Source organism: Malus sylvestris, chromosome 12 (assembly GCF_916048215.2).
Source record: "Malus sylvestris chromosome 12, drMalSylv7.2, whole genome shotgun sequence".
Classification (NCBI taxonomy): domain Eukaryota; kingdom Viridiplantae; phylum Streptophyta; class Magnoliopsida; order Rosales; family Rosaceae; genus Malus; species Malus sylvestris.
Genome location: NC_062271.1, coordinates 4,961,381 through 4,976,069, shown reverse-complemented (window position 1 = coordinate 4,976,069; position 14,689 = coordinate 4,961,381). Strand labels below are relative to the sequence as shown.

Here is a 14,689-nt window from a genome sequence, read left to right as displayed (position 1 = left end):
TCTTAAATCAATTTTAAAAAAAAAATATGTAGATTATTGTAAATTAATTTTATGAACATTTTAATCTAAAAAAATTTAAATTCTGATAAACATTTGGCATTTAGCCCGGGGGGAAAGCTGGGGGTATTTGGCCCAGAAATAACATTTGGCATTTAGCCTAAAATTTTAACATGGGTTGGAGAGTGTTTGGGGGGGTAATTTGGCTTTTAGCCCAGGTTTGGAGATGGTCTTAAGGGGCCTGTATATAAATAAATATATATATATATATGTATGTGTGTGTGTATATATATATATGTATGTATGTGTATATATATATGTATGTGTGTATATATATATGTATATGTATGTGTATATATGTGTGTGTGTGTGTGTGTGTGTAAGCTTATATAATAGTTTATTTTTTGTTTTTGAATTATGTCATTTGTTGTACTAGTAGTTCTTTTCATTAACTCTATTAACTTTTCCGTTAAGTTAAGGAATAAAATAGAAATTTCATAAAAAAAAAATAAGAAAATGATTTTTTTTTTTTTTTAAAGAAAGACTTGACTCCTCAAAATTGACGAGGAACTCCTTCTTCAAATACCTCGTGATCTATTTACAGAATTTCATACTTATATTCAGAACTTCTTAAGGATTGACTAAAGGATCTTAGTTTTAATTGATTTTTTGTAGAGATGATTTTTACATAATGATTTATAATATGAACAGTTTTAATTATAAGCACGAAATTCTGTGAACAAATCTCTCCTTAACCTCAAGGAGCCAAACTCTTTTTTTTTTTATATATATAAATAAATCCGATTTTTTTTGTATGAATAGACCACTATACCCTTATATTTAATGGAAAAGATAGATTTGATGAAAGGATCACTCATGCAATGTAGAATTAAGTTGAAGGACACAAGAAACTAATATAAGAGTTTAGGAACAAAAGGTAAATATGATATAAAGTTCACGGACCTTCGCTATTACGCATCAAAAAATAAAAACTGATTTTTACACAGTTTTCACGTACTCTTGTTATAATTTCTAACCATAGATGAAATATAATCTTTATATATAAAGCCAACAACCTCTTTTGGGATCACAAGCTTCACCAAGTTTTTTTGGACAAAAATGCTCCCAAAACAAAAAAAATTCAAAGCAGCCCAACATAATGCACCAAATAATGTAAGGGTATTTTCATCATTTTAATAATGTTTTTTTAATAATTAAGTTTTTTTGTATAGTTTTTTTAATTAGTACCTCACAATAGGCTAGCAATAATCTAATTCAATCAGTTGTTCATTAAATATTATTTTCTCTATTTTTAAACACATTCAAAACATCTTAAAAGGTATGTAATGCTGGTTATAAAAAAGATCTTCCACACGCACATAATAATGTTATTAAATTAGTTGTCAAATGATTGTTTTTTTTTTTAACAAATGATATTATCTATACTAAGGAGGAAAGGGTGGGCTTAGCCTCACAATGGGCTGGCAATAATGTGATTCAAATCAGTTGTTTATTAAATATTATTTTCTCTATTCTTAATGTAAATGGAAATTGAAAGACCGATTTTATTATGTGAATTCAGCTGCTTTGATTGGTTTGTGAGGCATTTTTTCTAGCATGATCTACTTCAAATATTTGACTTTCCTTTTGTCAATTCACACATATAAGTACATTTAAAACGTGTAAGTCGCGAGTAGCATGCCGTGATTCAAAAAAGTGCACAAAAATGTCCCCAAAACAAAAAATTTCAAAAGCAACTCAAAATAATGCAAGGGTATTTTCATCATTTTAATAGTGTTTTTTTAATAATTAATTCTTTTTTTATAGTTTTTTTTAAATTAGTACCTCACAATAAGCTAGCAATAATGTGATTCAATCAGTTGCTTATTAAATATTTTTTTTTCTATTTTTAAACACGTTCAAAACATCTTAAGAGGCGTATAATGCTGGATATAAAAAAGATCTTTTGCACGAGCATAATAATGTAATTAAATTAGTTGTCAAATGATTTTTTTTTAAACAAACGATATTATCTACACTATGGGAAAATGAGTGTGCTTAGACTCACAATGAGGTAGCAATAATGTGATTCAATCAGTTGTTTATTAAATATTATTTTCAATATTCTTAATGTAAATTCAATAGAATGTAGATGGAAATTGAAAGACTGATTGTATTTTGTGAATTTAGCTGTTTTGATTGGTTTGTGAGAGGTTTTTCCTAGCATGATCTAAGATGGTTTATTTATTTATATATAAACCCAACAACCCCTTTTGGGGTCACAAGCTTCACCAAAAAGTTTTGGACAAAAATGACCCAAAACAAAAAAATTTCAAAAGCAGCCCAAAATAATGCACCAAATAATGCAAGGGTATTTTCGTTATTTTAACAGTGTTTTTTAAATAATTAATTCTTTTTGTACAATTTTTTTAATTAGTACCTCGCAATAGGCTAGCAATAATGTGATTCAATCAGTTGTTCATTAAATATTATTTTGTCTATTTTTAAATACGTTCAAAATATCTTAAGAGGTGTGTAATATTGGTTATAAAAAATGTTTTTCACATGCGTAAATAATGTAATTAAATTACTGTCAAATGATTGTTTATTTATTTATTTATTTATTTTTAATAGACAATATTATCTACACTAAGGAAGAGGATGTGAGCTTATGCTCACAATGGGCTAGCAATAATGTGATTCAATCAGTTGTTTATTAAATATTATTTTCTCTATTCTTAATGTAAATTCAATAGAATGTAGATGGAAATTGAAAGATCAAATTTATTATGTGAATTCAGCTGCCTTGATTGGTTTGTGATGGGTTTTTTCTAGCATGATCTAAGATTATTCATTTACTTCAAATATTTGACTTTCCCTTTATCAATTCACGCATATAGATACATTTAAAATGTGTAAGTCGCGCGTAGCATGCCGTGATTCAATAAATGTCCAAAAATGCCCCCAAAACAAAAAAAAATATCAAAAGCAACTCAAAATAATGCAAGGGTATTTTCTTCATTTTAATAGTTTTTTTTAATAATTATTTCTTTTTGTACATTTTTTAATTAGTACCTCACAATAGGTTAGCAATAATATGATTCAATCAGTTATTAATTAAATATTATTTTCTCTATTTTTAAACACGTTTAAAATATCATAAGGGGCGTGTAATGCCGATTATAAAAAATGTCTTTTGTACACGCATAATAATGTAATTAAATTATTTGTCAAATGATTGTTTTTTTTTTTTTTACAAATGATATTATCTACACGAAAGGGGAGAGGGGTGAGCCTAGGCTAACAATGGGCTAGCAATAATGTGATTTAACCAATTGTTTATTAAATATTATTTTCTCTATTCTTAATTTAAATTCAATAGAATGTAGATGGAAATTGAATGATCGATTTTGTTATGTAAATTCAGCTGTTTTGATTGGTTTATGAGGTGTTTTTTGACACATCCCGGCCCGGAATGTCCACAAGGACTCCGAATCGAGCTGTGCTGGCTGACACCTAGAAGGTGACGAAGCCATAAAGTGTGATGATATGAAAAAATATGAATAAATTTGAACCTAAGAGTGCCTAAATACCATAGTGCGTTGGTGAGTGGGAATGAACTCACTTCACATGTGATGCTAGAGCATAGGTAAAGTATAGTAGAGTAAGATATGGACTATACCATCAAAGGTAGTCACTTATTTTGGACTATGCCAATCATCCTTGTTGATACTGAAGCACAACCACTAAAACCTGGAGGGGCAGAAAACAGAAAACGTGAGTGGCCTGAAAACAAAGTTTTAATAAAGATCTTCTAAACGTTATAACCCTTCGCTGTAACACCTGTTTAGTTTCCAGAAAACCATACTACGTATAAGGATGAAATCAATTGTATACTATCAGTAAATCCAGAAGTATACCACAATACAACATCTCATCAGCAATATAAATAATCAGGTGCTTACTAATCCATACTAGCACGCAAGTTGGAGTTACCTAATGTGACCTGTATGACTGCACCCATATCTCATCAATCCATGCTAGCACATAAGTTGAAGTCATTTATAGTGACCTATACGACTCACCCATATCTCATTAATCAATGCTAGCACGTAAGTCGGAGTCACATATAGTGACCTATACGACTCATTCATATCTCATCAATCAATGCTAGCACGTAAGTCGAAGTTATCTATATAGCTCATCAACCAATTCCTGCACATGAGTCGGAACCACCTAAAGTGGTATGTACGACATGCTGGGTGTAAATAAATACGCTCAAGTGCTACGATCACGTGAAGGCTATGCGAAGTATCGCAAGTCACCTACGAGTCGGAACCACCTAATGTGATCTGTACGATAGGCTGGCACTTACCTTGGATCCAAGGTGAGCATAAGGTGCAGGAGGTGAACGATCACGTGGAGGCTAGGCCCTGGCCACGGGTAGAGCACTGACACCGGGGTGCAGGATAATGAGCTTTAACTACATCTATTATAACATGTACGACTCATGGATAACATGCACGACAGTGTTAGAGTTGCATATCATTGCAACCTATACGACAAGGTCGGAGTTGCCTAAAACATACATGTAGTCATGCCATAACTTAATCATTTCAACTAATACCATAAACTCACCTAAACTTACCTGGGTCTCATGTGTTCACCTTTACACTTCAGAGCATTCACAATAATTATGTGCAAGCAATATACATATGGATATACCATGATGCAATCTACTACTCAACCATGTCATAGCATTTTCAATTATATACATATATGTATAATATGCCATAAAATGCATACGTTGTAACGCCCTATTCCCGAACTATTTATTTTCGGGAATAATTATCGATGATAAGCCCATTTAGACACTAGTTTAATTAACTATCATCACCTACGTTTCCTTACTTCAATTTCTTGATTCTTCACACTTTGATTTATGAATAACATTTAACCACCAAATCATAAGGTTAAATCTCACATTTTCCACCAACCTCCCTCACATTGCTCAATTCCTCAAACAAGGTTATTGTCTCAATTATTTAGTCTCATTTATTGTATGGCTGCATCTAAAGTCTCATTAGACTGCCTACGTACCCTAAATAGGGATCAAGTCAATCGTAGTTCACAGTAATTATTTGTAGGTAACATGTATAAATCAATTTAGAAGCGTTTGTGGAACTATCAATTATTATACATATGATAAAAAGGACCTTAGGTCCGCGCTACAACTCCCAAGCATAAATATCGAGACGTTACGAACGATCGGCGCCTAGAACAATTATCAAATCACATCTCAGAATTCTTATCGATAGAATACACAATTTGCATAAAACACACCTCTACGATTCAATCTGGAAGATCCGCATCATGAATTCCCGATCCGTTACTTCCAAAGATCCACATTATACTTCTAGAACATAATACTAAAGTTTCATTACGATTCAACGGTTGGATCTCCACTAATTGCCAATTCAAGAAGCGGTTAACGTTTTATTTTATGAACTTACAAATCCAATTTGAGAAGATCCGTACGTTAGATTTCCAATCCGTAAGTTTCTAATATCCTCAAATATTACATACTATAATGTATTAAAATTTGGTGACGATCCAACGGTCGGATTGTCAATTCATGCAAGGATCTCTTGATGGCCAATTAGGTGGTCAACTATGAAACTACATTAAACATAATAAGTTCCCTAAACGGATGTCAAATATGGAATCGGGGCTTCAAAATTAGCTTAGGAAGGTCAGGTGGCCCGCCGCCACAGTTCGCCGGAAAATTCCACTATTTCTAAAAATTCTCAAATTTCACAGTAATGAAGATCTCAAAGAGAGGAACAACTTTCATACCTTCCATGAAGTCCAAAAGTGGACAGAAAATGGTCAATTTTGCCCACAAAGCCGGCGGGTGCCTAAAGCTTTCCGGCGTCAATTCGTCGTCTACAATGGTCCAACAGGATCAAGGTTGGTTGGGATGTTATCCTGGGATGATGGGTTACAAAGCCCAAGTGGTGGCATCGGCCATTGCTTTGCCGATTTTCCGAAAATTTGAAAAGAGTGGCTGGACACAATTTTGACGCGTCGGATTTCGTGGCTTCGCCCGGCCACATGTGGTGGTTTATAAAGGTGGTTCTTGGTTGGGTTTTGTAGAGGAGAATGAGAGCTTCAAGATGGTGGTGGTGGGGTCCAAAAACTCCATCGAAGTTGGCCGGAATCGGCCTTAGAAAATGGAAGGTCGTGAAGGTGGTTTTGGGTTGTACACGGGAAAGAAAAGCTGGGAGCTTCTCTCCCTTTCTCTGATTGGCTGCTGCCCTCCTTTCTCCCCTTCTGATTGGTCACTCACTTCTTTATCTAATTGGTCCTTTACTAACACAAGTCTGATTGGGCCACTTTCCCACAAGGTGGTAATTCAAATAATTTCTAACTAAGCTTTAAATAACCATTTTCAAACGCCCATAACTATACCGTTATAATCCGGACTAGCAAATGGTTTTCACCTATGCGTTCGTACCAACGAGTACTATGAGGATACGCTAAAAGAATAAGTCCTACATCTCTTAAACCGATGGTCAACAGAAGTCAAAATCCTTGCTTCTAGGGTATTTTTGTAAATTCACGCTTTTAAAATTAATAAAAACGTAAAATTAGGGACGGGTTGTCACATTTTTTCTAGCATGATCTAAGATTATTCATTTACTTCAAATATTTGACTTTTCTTTTGTCAATTCATGTATATAAATACATTTAAAATGTGTAAGTTGCGCTTAGCAAAATGTGATTTAAAAAAAAAGAGTAGTCATAGAATTTAGGGTTAATCTCTGTTTACTGCCCTGAAGTTTCGTGGTTTTCAACATTTAGTACATGAAGTTTTTTTCATCCCAAAGTCATACCTCAAGTCTTAATTTTGGGACATTTTCATTAGGGGTGGGCATAAAAACCGTCAAACCGCAAAACCGCATCGAACCATATAAAAAAACCAAAAAAATCGTGTTGACCGGAAAAGTCAACTTTGAGTCAAAAACCGAACCGAACCGTTCAAACCAATTTCGGTTTCGGTTTCGAATGAACAAGAATTGGTTAGAACCGAACTGAACCGTCTTATTAATAATTAATTAATTAATTGTATATATACACACATGTCATGATATAATAAGTTGACAAATTAGTTTCACCAAGTTGCAAAGCATTGGATCCCATCCCAATTAGGTTTTACACTTTTACTCACTCACTCACCTGGTCCTCCCCCTCAACTCACTCTGACTTACACGACCTCACCCCTCTCATATCCCCATTCTCCCATTTCGCACATCTGAGATCCGACCCTCACCACGGCCTCAGCTTCCGCGACTGCGACGGCCCTCATCATCCCTCCTTCGCGATAGCTCACGACTCTTCATCCTCCGTCCTCCCTACTTGGTATTTTCTATATCTTATCTCATATAAGATGGAACACCAGTAAAAGCTTGAATGTTTAGGAATCTCGTTTGCTTGAAATGTGGGTCGTCTTGTTATTAATGTGGGTTTCTGAATTTGATATCTTTAATCTTGTTTCTGGGTTTTGATTTGAGCTTATGACAGTTTTTTATTTCTGGGTTTTTTTTGTTTTTGTGAATTTCTGTGGGTTTTGGCAATTCCTGAGTTCCGATTTCTCGTATTGGATGGATATTTGCATTCTTATTCATGTTCATGTTTACAACCTTATATTTCTTTTTCTTTGTCTACATTTTCTCAGCAACCAAACATATCCTCACCAACTCTGAAGATGCATTTTGTTCTTGTGAATCGATTGCGTTCGGTTCTGTCTTTACACAATGTGGAATAGAAAAAGGATTTGGAGTTTTAAACATTTACAGAACCCCATTATTACATTAGGATTAATTGTACTGAAATTAAGTGTTTAACTGTGTTGAAATTAAAGTGGTTTAACTCTAATTGACAACACTATTGCCCGGGGAAAAATAAAGTGTTAATTGTGCTCTGCAGTGGCACGATTTGAAGGTTAATTAACAATTTGTTTTTTTGGTTGCTCTGTAGTGGCACAACTGACGACAAAAATCAAGAATCTATCTTTATTGTGAGGAGAAATGAAGATCTCATTAGTGTATGTAAAAGCATTGGAAGACTGTCTTCATCAGATTCCTCCTAATAGTTTCTCTAAGGTATAAAATGGTTTAATTGTAGATCTTCTGGAGTTTCATTTTAGATATATTTGTTACAAATGTTCATTTATATTATTTTTCACTACAAATATTGCTCCATGTTTTCTGCTACTATCATTAATAACCCCGAGAAAGTAGAATGTAGCTTGTCCTTTAGGCCGTACAACATTTGGCTTGACTGCCTTTAAGTGATTGAGATCCATACTAATTCAAGTCTTTCATGCTTCTGTTTGGTTGGAATTTTAACCTGTTTGAATTTGGGGTATCCAGCTCGTAGCTTTGGAGAATAGGTTTAGCATTGGAGCTTACTGCTCAGCTGGGTTTTCTCCTTAATCTTTCACTTTTACATGATATGATTATACAGAAAGAGTGGGTATATTTGTCAGCAGATTCTGTTTAATTGTTGTGTAATTAAATTTAAACCTGCAATTTGCTTCTTCAAACTTTTAAAACTGGGGAAGCCCATGTTCCCTTTCTGAAATAAGTTGTTTGATTCTGCTTGCTTTCTGAAATAAGTTGTTTGATTTGATCATATGTTGTTTGATTGTGTACAGGAGCTGTTGCAGTGCTGATTGCTCTCTGAGATTTTTGGATGGCCTTCTTGCTTGCTGGAATGGCAACTTTGAAGGTCATCTAGTCTCACAGAGGATTTGTTTGAAGAGCACTTTGTGCATTCTGCGGTGCATTTTGTGGGAATTGAAGGACATACCTCTTGTGTATACTTATCATGCACTTGGAAATGAACACTAATCTATATGAGGAGATAAACCTGCAGTTTGCTTCTTAATTTTTTTGTTTGTTGACTGACTGATCAATGCATGTGTCTTGTAGTTCTCTTTTTATTGATTTGGTGCCACTACCAAAGACATTTGCATTAAAAAAAAAAAGTGTTGTATGCAACTTTATATAATCAGTTTTAGAAGATGTATTTGAATGTGCGATGATTTGGTGTTCAAATAATTTAGTATTCGGAACCGTAAACCGGCAGAAACCGAATCGGAACCCTTGTAGACCGAACCATAAGGGTTCTAATAATAAATTTAAGTGGAACCGCACCGAACCGAACCGTTGATATTTTCTGATTCCGATTTCGGTTTTGGGGTGGAACCGCATCGAACCGCACCGTGCCTACCCCTAAGTTTCATACATCCGTTAAGTTTTCCATTAGAAATTATGTTAACTGATGATGTGGCACCTACGTGGACAATAACTGAGCATCACGTGTCAATATAGGCCCAATTCAATATTAAAAAATTTAAAAAAAACAAAAACACAAAAAAAAAAACCCAACCTTCCCTCACCACCTGCACGTTCTCTCTCCCTTCTCTCTTCTGCAAATCCCAACACCTCACCCAAATCCCACCCCACCCAAATCCCATCTCCCTTAAACGACATTTCGAAAAACTCCGACCCATCAGGAGGCGGCGGCAGGACGCGCACGAAGGTTGCGAAGGCCAGGTTGTGGTTGCCGGTGAGGAAGATGTGTTTCTGATTCGGTTTCCTAGAGGGTCAGGCCAAGCCAGGCCAGGCTAGGTCATTGATGTCGTACAGGACCTCCGCAAGTCTCTCAGCAAAGGGTCAGCCATTGATGACTGCTTCATGAGCCCTTCGAACCCTGGCAGCCGCCACGAGCTTAATGGCTTCTGTGATTTTTTGGGTATTTTTTATGGAATCGATTCAGACTCAGAGCTTACGCAGACCGCAGTGGGTTGTTGAAGATTGAGAACGAAGAGGTTGGGGTGAGATTTGGGGCAAAATTGTGACAGCCCGTCCCTGATTTTAAGAGTTTTAAAGTTTTAATAAAGGATTTTACAAAAATGCCCTTTGAGGTATGCGCATTATTCGAGATTAATCATTGTGTCATGCCATCTAAGATTTGTTTTATTGATATATCCTCGTAGTACTCGTTGTTACGGACGTGTGGGCGCTAACAGTTCGTTATTTGGAGTTATAACGAAAAAGATTTTAAAGTTTGAAGTTTGGGCATTTTATAAATTTTATTATTAAAATTTGGATGGCCCAGATTTAATGAAGAATTAAATGGATGGCTTGGATGTAAGGAAAACAAAAATAAATAAATATAAGTGAAAGAAGGTTTTTGTGTGTGTGTGTGCGTGAGAGGAAGAAACAGAGGAAGGAGATTGGGCAGAAATGCCCAATCGGGACAAAAGAGAAGAAGGCATCAGGATGGATTGAGAGAGGGAGAAGCCGACCAATCGGAACAGAGGAAATGAGGAAAGGAGAGAGGGCGAGAAGCGGAGGAGAGAAGATTAGAAAATGGGTTTTCCCCCAACCCGTTTACCCGCGACACCCACACCCAAATTCCGGCGATTTTCACCGGATTTCTCACAAATTGGATCAAGGTACCACTTCCAATCAACACCTAGGCCTTCCCTCTTCATGTTTCACCCCCAAAATCATGAAATTTCGTGGTGATTTCGCGAAGAACACCCACACGGGTGCCGCGACTTTCTTGTCCAAATTCTTCAAATCTTGAAATGTTTTCTTTCAATTACTAACACCATTAGTATTCCCTTAGGACCTGGAACAAAGCCCAAGCTTTGATTTGGACGGTGGAGTTGATTTGAAGGTCGAATTGGAACTCACCCAATTCTAGGGTCCGCACGGAATTGATGAATTTGAAGTGTTTCCAGGCCAAATTGGCCTTGGCCACAGGTATGAAAGTTTCTCTACTCATTGAGATCTTCAATTCTGTATTTTTTGAGAATTTTTGGAAATAGTTAGATTTTCCGGCGAGCCGGGGCGGCCAACCGCCACCCACCGCGGCCCGTGCGGCGGCGCATGGCCAATGGCCCGCCAATGTCATTCTTAGCATGTGTTTAAGGTTCTAGGTTCAGTTTTGATAATTGATGGACGTAAATTGAGTAATTGAACCTAAGTTCGTTTCGATTCGTGGTTAGGTGAAAATGTGAATTTACGATCCAACCGTCGGATCGTCACCAAACTTTGATACGTTGTAATACGTAATATTTGAGGATTATAGGAACTTACGGATCTAGAATCCGATATACGGGTCTTTCGGAATTGGAGTTGTAAGTTCATAATGTAGAATGTTAACCGTCACTTGGTTTTGGAAATTGACGGAGATCCGACCGTTGGATGGTAATGAAATTTTAGGATGTTGTCCTAGAGGTATATTGTGGACCTCTGGAAGTTATGGATTTGAAATCTGAGTTGCAGATCTTCCAGATCGAACTACGTAGTGACGTGTTTTATATAAGTTACATATTCTATCGATATGAATTCTGAGGTTGGATTTGATTATTGTTCTAGGCGCCGATCGTCATGACGCCTTGATGTGTGGTGCTAGGGAGTTGTTGGACGAACTCTAGGTGAGTGGGCAGTATTTCTGTTTATACCTATATACTATTGATATTTTTCCCAGAAATTGAGTTTGAATGAAAATACATTTTCAAATGCCATGCATGCATATTATGAGATATGTGAATTGATAATTGATGCATATATATATGTGAATTGGTGCTGTGGACGCACAGGTAAGTATCAGGTGAGTTTTATGTTATTCATGTGAATCATTGATGATGTATATTATGTTGATAGCTCATAACCTGCAATCATGGTGTTAGTGCTTATATTATTCACCTCGCACCGCACGCTCACCTTGGATCCAAGTAGGTGCATGTCGTACAGACCATGAGAGGGTTCCGACTGATAGGTGACCTTAGATATGTGCACAGATTATTGATGAGAGAAGCACTAGAGCGTATTATCACACCATTCATGTCGTACAGACTACTTTAGGTAGTTCCGACTTATATGCAGTGTAGTGCCGTACAGGTCACCGAGGTGACTCCGGTTAGATTGGATGTTGAGCTATAGAATTAACCATACAGGATCAACTGCAGGGTCTCCGGTTAATTCATTATTTCACCTGTTACATTGATGCATCATTCATTCTGTTTTTGAAATTATAACATGACATACTTTTTGGTTTTTGAGAAAAATTGATGATTTGAGATTTATGAAAAGTATTATGCTATTATGCTATTTTCTGGGAAAGTATACAGGTTTTACAGCGAGGGGTTAGAAATGTTTTAAATGAAAAGTTTTCGAAAAACTTTGTTTTACTGACCCACTCAATTTTGTTTTGCGCCCCTCCAGGTTCTAGATAGCAGAGCTTTGGTGGCCATGAGGAATCCAACGGTGTTCTGACAGAATTCACAAAAGTAGGACTCACCCTCGGGTGTTTCATCTTAGTAATTGTATTTTTAAAGCTTCCGAACTGTGTAAATGGTTACGTCACTCTCACGTGACAGCCAGCATGCCCTCCTTCGGGACGGGGTGTGTCAAAAAAGGGTTTAGGGTTTTGGAGAAATGTGTTAGAAAAATAGGGGTTTTGCAGATACCCACATGATTGAATTGGACATCACCATTGGGTTGTGGTTTTGGTTTTGCAGAAATTAAACGAATTCAAAATCTTTGCAAAATACCTAATTGGATTGAAGCTTTACGAAAGCATCAAAATCTCTGCAATCTGATTCACCATTGGAGATAGAACCGGATATGGGTATTTGCACGGTGCAGAGCTCAAATCCGTTCACAATCAAGCTATTGCAGAAAAAGGCTTGAGGTTTGGACTTGTAGGCAGTAGCGTTGGCCAACGTCCATAAGTTCTGGTAGAGGCTGGTGACCTCGGCGAGGATCAGGAAGGAGAGAATGGCGGCTGCGCTATGCGAGGTGACATAGTGGCATGTGAGGAAGATGAAAAGTGTGATGAGGACGACGACGGGGGTGCTGTGGGCGAGGAGAACAGAGGTGTGGAATTGGAGAAGAGAGAAGGGATGGAGAGGGTGGGGGGGGTTAGTGATGGGTAGGATATATATTATTAATATTTTTGTTTGTGTTTTTGTATTTTTTAAATTTTTTAATATTGAATTGGGCACATGTTGACACTCGCTCAGTTATTGTCCACGTGGGTGCCACATCATCAGTTAATAGAATTTCTAACGAAAAACTTAACGGATGTATGAAACTGTCCCAAAATTAAGACTTGATGTATGACTCTGGGATGAAAAAAACTTCATGTACAAAATGTTGAAAACCACAAAACTTCAAGGTAATAAACATTGATTAACCCTAGAATTTAACGGCTACTGAAAAGTTAAAGGGAAATTTTATTTAAACCCATGTATCCTCTTTTTACACCCAACTTAAATTCTAAATGTTAATTGTCTATTTTACCATATTACATAATTACTATTAAGTACCAAATAAAATTAATAATAAAACTCAAATTTATCAATAAACCCACACACTATAATTAAACACTAGCATCATTCTATGTTATTGATCGATAGTGATTTTGAAGTTATAAATCCTCTAATTAAGGTATGACTCGATTTATGGATATGTTATTTGTTTGATTAAACTTTTTTTTTTTCGGAGTTTACAAGATGAGTATTTGGGTTTCAATTTTTTTTTCCATCAATCCCGCATAGTACCCTTTGTTAAACTTGCTGCAACAACAAATTGTTGCAGACACTCTCCCGGTGTCTATCTTCATCCCAAAACGAAAACACCCTCCAATACGATTTCTGCTGCTGCTGCTAGTACATGTATAGCTGCTGCTGTCCTGTGTCCACATGCCCTCCAATACGATTTACATTCACCCGTGCATGCATATAATGCTGCTGCTGGTACATGTATGGCTGCTGCTGTCCTGTGTCAACATGCCCTCCAATACGATTTACGTTCACCCGTGCATGCATATAATGCATACAACACGAGCCCAAATGTTGCGACCGAATCTGATGGAAATTACCAACTAGCTATTGCTATTATCGACCTCCACTTTGACCTTTTTAAACAACTCTTTTCGTGCAATATAAACCGGTTGTGAAGGTTCACCTCTTCGCTTTAACTTTTTTCCTTGAAGGCTTCCAGTAAAGACACTTCAACTAGAGCAAATGGCAGTGGTTGGACAAGCCGAGGAACCATCAGTTGTTGCAAGTCGAATGCGATTAGTTTTTAGCATACTTGAGGTTAGCTGAATATAGTTCATTTTCTTAATTGAGAATGTTACGTGTTTAATATCAAGCCCCCTGCCCTTGTGGCGATTTCAACTCTGTAGTCTGCGTGTTGCTAATCTAATTTCCGTAATCTGTTTTTGGATGGTATCGAACCAAATTAGGCTCTGCCGTAGAATATGTGATAAGGAATTGACTGTGATGACCGAAAAATTCTTTGCTTGTGCAGGTTGAGTCCACACTGGCCCAGGGTATAGCGGTTCGGTGTCAAGAACAGATGACATGTTGTCCGTATTTTTACATTTGTAGTATGTGAATCTGTATGGCCTAAACCTTTTCCACTTTAGAATGGAAAACAGGGGGAAATACTATAGCCTCGTAATCGAATTTTACTGAACCTTGCATGATACCCTTTCAAAAGCTAAAATCATTGGATGGCCGCACAATGTCATTAATAGAAGTAAAGATAAATTTGCATATTGAATTAGGTTTGTAAGGTATTTTAGATAGTAAATTTGG

General features: G+C 36.4%; 2 long non-coding RNA genes across 2 annotated transcripts; both read left to right on the top strand.

The window, feature by feature from the left end:
* The first annotated feature begins 7,259 nt into the window (after window positions 1–7,259).
* On the top strand, window positions 7,260–8,949 carry LOC126592816 (uncharacterized). The gene is made up of 3 exons (XR_007612810.1): window positions 7,260–7,419; window positions 8,038–8,162; window positions 8,717–8,949. It is a non-coding gene; the product is annotated as an uncharacterized LOC126592816 (long non-coding RNA).
* A 1,335-nt stretch (window positions 8,950–10,284) lies between these two features.
* LOC126592815 (uncharacterized) lies at window positions 10,285–12,444 on the top strand. The gene is made up of 4 exons (XR_007612809.1): window positions 10,285–10,525; window positions 10,702–10,838; window positions 11,457–11,515; window positions 12,306–12,444. It is a non-coding gene; the product is annotated as an uncharacterized LOC126592815 (long non-coding RNA).
* Window positions 12,445–14,689: the final 2,245 nt, after the last annotated feature.